This window comes from Melitaea cinxia, chromosome 15 (assembly GCF_905220565.1).
Source record: "Melitaea cinxia chromosome 15, ilMelCinx1.1, whole genome shotgun sequence".
Lineage (NCBI taxonomy): Eukaryota > Metazoa > Arthropoda > Insecta > Lepidoptera > Nymphalidae > Melitaea > Melitaea cinxia.
In genome coordinates, this window is record NC_059408.1 from 3111150 (window position 1) to 3121264 (window position 10115).

Sequence of the window (10115 nt, forward strand, 5' to 3'; positions counted from 1 at the left end):
CAAATTAAAACAGCCTACACATACACACACACACACAAACACACACACACACACACATACACAGACAGACAGACAGACAGACAGACAGACAGACAGACAGACAGACAGACATACAGACAGACAGACAGGCAGACAGGCAGACAGACAGGCAGACAGGCAGACAGGCAGACAGGCAGACAGGCAGACAGGCAGACAGGCAGACAGGCAGACAGGCAGACAGGCAGACAGGCAGACAGGCAGACAGGCAGACAGGCAGACAGGCAGACAGGCAGACAGGCAGACAGGCAGACAGGCAGACAGGCAGACAGGCAGACAGGCAGACAGGCAGACAGGCAGACAGGCAGACAGGCAGACAGGCAGACAGGCAGACAGGCAGACAGGCAGACAGGCAGACAGGCAGACAGGCAGACAGGCAGACAGGCAGACAGGCAGACAGGCAGACAGGCAGACAGGCAGACAGGCAGACAGGCAGACAGGCAGACAGGCAGACAGGCAGACAGGCAGACAGGCAGACAGGCAGACAGGCAGACAGGCAGACAGGCAGACAGGCAGACAGGCAGACAGGCAGACAGGCAGACAGGCAGACAGGCAGACAGGCAGACAGGCAGACAGGCAGACAGGCAGACAGGCAGACAGGCAGACAGGCAGACAGGCAGACAGGCAGACAGGCAGACAGGCAGACAGGCAGACAGGCAGACAGGCAGACAGGCAGACAGGCAGACAGGCAGACAAACACACACACGCTTTTTTTTTTAATTTTCACACAAATTTATTTCTCTTTTCAAAAATATACATTGTTACTAGACTTTCTTTTACTTGTTATCACACTAAAATTTATTAATTTAAAACATCAAACTTCAAAATATTGCATATAAACTAACTATCAAGATTTACTGAAAAATAACTTAAAATAAGATTATTCATCCCTAAGACATTATTCTGCATCTTTTCATCGGACGCTCGGAGGCTTCTCAAAGAGATCTTTTCTATAACTTTTGATGGAGTTTACGCTTCGTCGCATTCACTTCACTTCACTGGAAATAGTTTTAATCTTAACTCACCCGACTCTTTTGCTTTTAATCAAATGCTTTTCAGATATTTCATTTGATATTTTAATATTATCTAAATTGAATTGATGAAGGTTATTGAAACTTAATCTAACAGCTTTAAACGTGCAATTATACATATAACTAGCGGCCGCCCACGACTTTGTACGCGTGGAATTGGACTTTCATACAAACTACTTTCCCCTGTTTTAACCCCAAAAGGGGGTTGATTTCTAAAGATACATTATTAGTACACCCCCACACCATCTATAGAACATTTTAAATTTCAAGTCTCTTACTTAAAAAACAGGACTTTCATAAAAACTTCCAACCCCCCCGTTTTACCCCCTTAGGGATGGAGTTTCGTAAAAACTGTGACCGTTGCGCCAACGCGTCGTCTAATATTTAAGATAAAATTCGTAAAAATATAATGAAAACAATTCTTGTGAAGAATTGCAAACTTTTACGTAAAATTTTTTGGATTGACATGGTTTTTAACCGACTTCCAAAAAAGGAGGAGGTTCTCAATTCGACTGTATTTTTTTTTATGTATGTTATCCGATGATAAGATCCCAGAGAAATCGATTACACGTTGTTACAGAATGCGTTGAAGAAATAAAGGTTAACTGCTCGTTCCCGGTAGATGATAGCGTGATAATTCGTAGCCTATATGTTGACCCGACTTCTTAATAATATTCGTGCCAAATTTGAAGTAAATCCATGCAGAACTTTTTGTGTTTATCTCGGACATAAGTACAGACAAACAGAAAAAAAATTTAAAAACTTTATTTTTGGCTTCGGTATCGATTGCAGATCACAACCCAAGTATTCTTTTAACAAAATATTCAATGCACAGTTTTGACTTTCATACCATTTTATTATATGTATAGATTTCTTCAAATTTCAGTACTGGCGACTGTTTATTATTCTCTGCCATATCCTCTTATACTAAACATCTAAGTACTAAAAGATTCGACACATATTTTATTACATACACCGGTAGTTAATCAAATCGCACAGATCTTTTAATTTTAAGCCATTTTCGAATTTATTTCAGTAAAAAATTATTTATATAAATATAAACATTTTCGAGGTGTTAAGATGAAATACGGAAATCATTTTCGTAGTTTTCTATTCGTCTTGAGATTAAGGGTTTCTTATCCGGTATCATCATTACGATTTTTTGTTCTCCTTTAGCTGTCTCTCCATTTTTTACTATTTTAATATCGATAGGAACTGCTGCGTCCACATTGATCACATCAACTGAAAGAATGATTGAAATAATTAATGAATGATAAGCATTGTAAAAAAAAATATACTCAGTGGTGCAACACCAAGACGTTTGAAATGCTCCAGGTGTCCATATGCTACAGCAATCGCAACCGCTTAACATCAGGCGAGGTACCCTTGTTTGATGTGCATCGTGAGAAAATCCTACATAACCTGGGTCTCGCAAAATCAAATACTGTTTTCTTCTCCGTAGTAGAGCACGTAGATTAAATAAACCGTATACTTTACAAGCTAATATCATAGAATTATAGATTTCACCATAAATTGAATTATTTAATCGGTTAACACTTACAGCTGTAATCAAAATTTTAGGTATTACGATCAAATGTATAAAATTGTGAATTGTAGAACATCGCCCCCCCTCTCTCCATCTCCCTATCCCTCTCTCCTTCTTTCCCTCTCTCTCTCTCGTTAATTAAATATTTTCAAGCTTGAATATTTCATATATAATAAGTTCATCATGTCGCGAAGCGTACATATTGTAGGTATACATTATACTTGATTGTGTTATGTAATATTCGCTGCTCCACTGCGGGTTGGCGGATATATTCCCTTCTATGAGTAACGATTGCTATCAGGTGTACATGATAACAACCGGGACAGACTGCTTAGCGTGCTCTGGTGGGGAGACCCACACGGACAGACAATCAGACCGGAAAGATATATATGTAAAAATACAAATATCCATCCCGAGCAGGAATCCAAAGGTGTGAGCGTCTGTGTAGACGCTGTGTACGTACCAGAGCGATGAAAATATACAAATATTAAATTTTTACTGTTAACAATTTATTCTTTAGTAACCCATCATTTTTTACACATACTTTTTTAATTATTGCAAAAGCAAATGCCTTTACAGGTTCGCGCCAAAAATGGCGAACTCGTGTGTTTTACCCATAGTCACCAAGCTTTCGTCGCACCGAAGACGCTGCTGCCCGTCTTCGGCTTGTGTATTTTAAAGCCAGCAGACGGCTATATCGCCATCGGTCGGGTTTTAAGTTCCAAGGTGGTAGCGGAACTGTGTTATCCCTTAGTCGCCTCTTACGACACCTACGGGAAGAGAGGGAGTGGCTATATTATTTACTGCCGTAGATACACAATAGTAAATATTACTTACACAATATAAATAACACGTAAATAAAATAATTAATCCACATAATTGTTAATTCCGTTTTTAAATTAAAACTCGAATATTTTAAGCCCTGACACAATACGAGTACCAACTGTTATATCGGCGCGGCGCCTTATCAGTGAATTTCATTTCGTTTCGATATTGAAAAACATATTTTACACATTTCATCGCCTTTGTTTTCATTTGAAGTTTAAATTATTATCTTCATCGGAGCGTTGAATTTCGTTTTTAAAGTTTTGGTTTTATTTTAACAATCGGACATAAATAATTTAGGATAACTCTTTAGGTGTTACTAAAAGTCCTGTATTAACTTGTTGCTATAAAGTTTCGGATGCATATCTGACAATCAACTGTATTTAGTAGATAAGTTTATTGATAAATATTTTTACCACCAAATTCCACTTTACACATCACGGATTTGTATTCGATACATCTATATACAAAATTGAAAGCTTATTAGTTGACTTGAAACAGTTCCGAGGGATCTTGTATAGCCTAATAGTATCTTAAAGACGTACTGACAAAAATGCTATAATTATTGCTTTGAGTTATATTGTACCAGTAAAGTCCTTCAATAAGGTTTTGGTCATTTAACTTCCATGTACAGACAGCGGCCAGTTACATTTATATTGTACTAGCTTCTGCCGGGGACTTCGTCCACTTTGGACTAACACTAATTTAACCAAAATTTAAACTGTTTACGCAGCGCACGCAGTGGAAGCTCTCAAAAGGAAAAAACCCCGTTTTCGATACATTTTTCGTTGGTGCTCTTCTCCTATTAGTCGTAACGCGATGATATATAATCTATAGCCTTTCTCGATAAATGGGCTATCTAACACTGAAAGAATTTTTCAAATCGGACCAGTAGTTCCTGAGATTAGCGCGTCCAAACAAAAAACAAAACTCTTCAGCTGTCTAATATTAGTATAGATGTATAAATTTAAGACAAAATAAATAATATATTATATATCTATATGAGATAATCAAATTAAATGAATATTTACCTAATTGAGAGTAAAATCCTAATTAATGTACAAATCGGAGACAGTTAAATAAAAATGGTTTACCATGTAGTATGCCTTTTTAATTTAGTTTACTAAATTACTCAGCGTTTTTACAGTTCAAACATTTCTGAGCTATAAAACAAGAAATAATACCAACCCAAACAGCAGACACAGTAAATAAAAATTTATTATAAAACTATTAAGGATTAAATTAACGTTTTTCTTCTATTTAGCTATATTATGTGTTGTTATCGTCAAAGGGTTACTTGATTTTGATAAACTTATGCACTGGTAATGCGAGCATTAAAAGAATATTAAAAAATTATGCATTAAGAAATGACGCAAATTAGTTGCCACTTTGTATTGCGCCTTTGATACCTGGTATCTGCCAAAGTAACCATGAGTTACTGAACGTTAACAACTAATTCAGGTGCAACAATAACACTTTTTTTTAGATTATCTATTTCTACACTACACTATTCCTAATCGTTGGTTGTTTGGAGTGTATGTAATGACGTCTAAGATCGATTGAAACTTGCTAACTTTTAGGGGTATGAAGAAAGCAAAGAATTACATGCGGGCCTGAAAAGGGCCTTTTTTGTTTAGTTTAAAAAATGAATACACATAATAGATTAACTATAGAAAACAAAAAGGGTACGGCTCTCACGTTTCAGAGCGTACAGTCATCCATTACGGCAACAGTTTTCCTCTTTGCGTGGTCAGTGTAGGTGACTGCATCACGGATGATATTCTCGAGGAGCAGGTAGCTTTTTTTTCTCTCTCTCTCTCTCTCTCTCTCATGTTCCTTCGTTTTTTCATCGGACTTGGATTTCTAGACCTTGCCAGTATGATTAGGTTGCAGGAACAGAAAAGATGGATGGGATATGGATATAAATGTGACAGGTATCTTACTTATTTGAGACGCTCAGTAGCTCTGAAGTAGGACCAGCAAATCGATCAGGTGAACGTAGTCACGGGTAATTTAGTTTCTCGCGAAGTTAGTTAGAACCAGAAAGTTTCTAGGAAATCTTGCCATCCGGAGGCCGTGTGAGCTAGTGTGTCAGATTTTTAATGTACGACTTGATGATATCGTGCAACTGTGAAAATAAATAATAAATTGGAACTTATTCACACTTTAAAAGGGCAAATCAGGGCTTTGGGTAGCAGTAAGTCTTTAGTATATTATAAAATAACAGAATAATTAACAGAATAAATTGACAGAACTTGAACGTTTTGAAGACGAAACCACACCGAAAAAGTGCGATATTAAGTTTACGTTGGGCAGCACCAAGCTTGTATCTGTTACCAAAGATAATTAATTCTACTAATACTTATAAGTGCTCAGTACCAATCAAAAAGTAACTTTATAGTACTCGTATTTTTTTATGTCGCGGACTTTGAAGTAGCTGCAAGCTGAGCCTATAACTTTTGTTTCATATTTTTTTCTGAATTCTCGGTTAACTAGACTTTAAAAATTATATTAATACCTTTATTTTTTCATAATTAGACACTTCTTTGGTTTAGGCCACCGAAATGGTAAAAGAAAACAAAGAAGTCAAGACAAATGTAAACACGTAAAACTAAACCAAACTTACCAGTTACAACGACAAAATTCCGATGAAGTAATCGACGGCTGTGGAGATTTTCAGCTTAAAATCGCCACGAAACATCGAAGATAATTTCCATAGAAAAATTACTTTTCCTTTTACAATAGTTCCATATTGAACTAGTTCCTTAAACAAAAATAAAAGATTTTCATTTAAAGATACCGTTATAACAGAGTTCATGATATTATCTGGCATCAAAAGGAATTCGATTCGACATTTTACAAGTTGACATTATAATAATATATTCTTTATTGCACTTAAAATTTTTGTACAGTTATTTATATACAAATTTAGTTAGCAACGGTGGATTTATCTCTAGAAGAGATCTCTTCCAGCCAACCTGTGATAGTGGGAACTAATGTTACATAGCAGGCTAAGAAAGTGCAGTAATGTAGATAATATACAGATTCTTGAAAATAAAAAGATAATTAAATAATATTCATAATTTTCATATTATATTCGGTTTTAAGAAATTAATTATAGTAAATGTGGAGCTACTACCGATTTAGGATATAAGAATCAGCAAAATTGCAAGAAGAATTGGCAGAAAATTCTTGACTTGTTGACATTTTTTCTGATACCGTGGCGTTTTTTAGATTTATTTCTAGTCAAGTAGTTTCACCGTTCTCCAAGACCCACTCGCAGTAGTCATGTTTTACAACAATAATCCTAACAGAGCAATTAACTCGTATATTAAACAAAGATGTTAACTTTACACCTCTTGAGGACAATATTGACTGTTATAATAATGACTCACGAAAATTTGTAGTGCAATTGTGATTAATTTCACACTTCGTTTTGGGAATGAAATACAACGTACACGTACAACGTATACAAACGATTCATTAGTTTTTGAACCTGATGTTATACTGTGCCCTGATTGAAACTGAAATTGCATCACAATTACAATGCAACCAACCAAGAAAAAGGACTACTTTTGCACCTATCTGTAAACCAGGACAATATAGTTCTCTGGTTAGGCATTGAGGTGCGTAATTGTTACTAAAAATTTGTCGTCAATATCGATAAAATATACCTTTTATTTCATTTACAACACAAAAAATACAAAACAAAAAGAAATATTTAATTTAATGTAATTAATTTTTTTATATAAGCGATGAGACGCGTTGGCGCCACGACGACGACCACAGCACTGGTTTGGGTGTTTGTCCTTGTGGGTCTCCCCACCGTGCCGTGGAGAACACTTTAAGCCATCAATACCGGTTGTTATAATGTATACCTGATAGCGATCGTTATAGTATATATCTGCCAACCCGCATTGGAGAAGCGTGGTGGATTAAGCTCTGATACTTTTTCTACACGGGGAAAGAGGCCTTTGCCCAGCACTGGGGTTACAGGCTGAAGTGTAATATGAACTTACGCATCATATCAAAAAGAGATCCCGTGCAGGCTTAATTAGCTGCCCTGAGCAATGGGATAGAAAAGTCGGTATACCCTGGGCAATGGTTTCGTTTAGAACTGGCACCTTGAATAAGAATAGGTCACATCAAATCTTGCGATATGTTTTTGTTTTCAGTCAGAAAATCAATTCAATCAGTACGAAATTTCCACTGAAAACTACGATGAAGTCCGATAAATGTAAAAATAAGTCAGACCTACCGGCTACTCTGAGACTAGAAGATATTCATAATAATAATAAAACCAAGTAAGACTTACCAGCAGAAATTTCGGAGTCCTTATGTAATGGTTAATAGCCAATATAGATTTTAAATTGATTGATTAATTCATTTAATTTCCATAAAATTGGTTTCATAGAAAACTTGTTCCTTCAAACAAAATAATTTATTAATTAGCATTAGGTAATCACCAAACATAAAACAACAAGACGGTGACAATTATTGCATAAAGAGACAAAGTCGGAGCATATAATTAAACATTAATAAATAGGCAATATTTATATTTATCTAATAAATATAAATATTGCTATAAAATATATAACTGCTGGCTTTGAAATACATATGCCGGAGACGGGCAGCAGCGTTTTCGGTGCGACACAGCCAGCCCTGCGGTCACCAACCCGCCTGCCCAGCATGGTAACTATGGGCAAAACACATGACTTCACGCTGTTTTTGGCATGGCAGACCTTCGTGGACCAGCAGTGGGCTGCGATAGGCTGAAGTGATGAATAAATATACGCGGTGTGATCATTTTTGTATATTTTATTACGTTAAATAAAAGTTAAATGGTAATTCAGAGAAATTTAAGATTAATTGGCTACGGTAAATGCGACAAAAGATAAAACTTAGAAGAAAAAAAAAGTTAAGATACACATATGTGAAGAAAATTAAACTTACCGGCTACAATGATAAAAATTCGATGAAGATATGTGTATTTGATTAGGTGTCACTAAAGCTAACGTAGACAATGTCTCCGACATCGCCAACTTTAGCGATGGAAACCAATAACTGAAATAAAAATTAACAACGTCAAGGAGTTTATAATATAAAAACTACGTATTTACTACGCATTTTATTGAAACTCAGTTGTATATAAATTATGAAAAATATCTAGTTTAGTAAATACTTAAACATAACAATAATTAACAAATAATAATGAACTGTGCCCTGACTATACTGTAACTAGCATTTGAATAAAATGCAGCGAACGAGGTACAGGACTACTCTAGCACCCGTCGTAACAACCAGAAAAAATATTATCTTCTGATTTGCATTTGAAGTGCTATTTGTAAAAATACCAAGTTATAATTATACATAACTTTTTTTTTAATTAAAAATTTACCGGCTACAACGAAAAATAAAATCCATCAAGTAATTCGTGTCTATGGTTGGTTTTAGATTGATGTTACTAAGAAAAAGCTTTTAAGGTGTCATAAATAAATGTCTGATTCCTGAACCAAAAGTAAACAAATTTAAGTAATTTATAAAAAATAAAGCTGTTCCGAGTTGATGCAAACCACTTTTGTTACCTTTGTCTAATTTGAGATACACAATAGCTTCGAAATACACAGGCCGAAGACGGGCAGCAGCGTCTTCGGTGCGACAAAGCCAGCACTGCGATCACCAACCCGCCTGCCCAGCGTGGTGATTATGGGCAAAACACATGAGTTCACGCTATTTTTGGCGTAAACTTATGGAGGCTATGTCCAGCAGTGGACTGTGATAGGCTGTAATGATGAATGAACTGTGAACTGATTGAACTTGAATAAAATGCAGCTAACGAGGTACACAGGACTACTCTAGCATCTGTATCAACACCAGAATATTTTTCTCGATTTTTTTTAAACTTTCATAGTCACCAATATTTTAATGTAAAATAGGATATTTACCATGTTCGTTAAAGGTTATTTTGAGTTTTCAATATTGTGGGCATGTTGCAAAGCCAGAGAGGATAAATTAAACCACTTGATGACCGTGACGAATTTTGGATAAGTTGATTCTTAAAGGATCCACTTAACAGAGACATGATATTGAGCTGCGACTTGTACCTAAAACCAAATTTATAGAATTAAATCAGTAATAAATACAAATTTCTTTAATTTTTACATTAAATATAAAAGACTAGTAACATCTAATAACTCTAACTTTCAAATTAATAATAAAACGTGGGGGAAATCCATCATGGATACCCATCCAGCACGGGGGCGCCAGAGGGTTATGTCAGTCTCCTACTGACTTTTTTGTCACCACGTGTAAGCAGTCGTCCGCCTGGGGGGGGGGGGGGGGGTCGCGCTATCATTCGCCACCTCGCCCAGGCGGTAGGGCCCGACGAACCCCACACCGGGCCCCGGCACAATGAATAAACTGTGCCCTGACTAAACTTAAAACTGCACCATAAATAAATGCAATTAGCTCAAAATCAGGACTATTCTTGCACCCAAATGATAAAACCAGAAAAATAGTCTTCTGGTTCGCGTCCCAGGTGCGTATTTGTTAATAAAACGATCGAACTTTAATACGTTATACATAATACTCTAACTCTTTACTAACACTCGTGGCTTAGAACGATATGGCAACCATGACTATATGTACTAAGCAGGATGACTGCAAGAAATCAAAGA

General features: G+C 36.3%; 1 long non-coding RNA gene across 1 annotated transcript; it reads right to left on the minus strand.

The window, feature by feature from the left end:
- Positions 1–2083: 2083 nt before the first annotated feature.
- Positions 2084–9450, minus strand: LOC123660487. The gene is made up of 6 exons (XR_006744208.1): positions 9384–9450; positions 8392–8502; positions 7754–7863; positions 6065–6202; positions 5382–5566; positions 2084–2309 (listed from the first exon to the last, which is right to left on the minus strand). It is a non-coding gene; the product is annotated as an uncharacterized LOC123660487 (long non-coding RNA).
- Between the last annotated feature and the right edge of the window lie 665 nt (positions 9451–10115).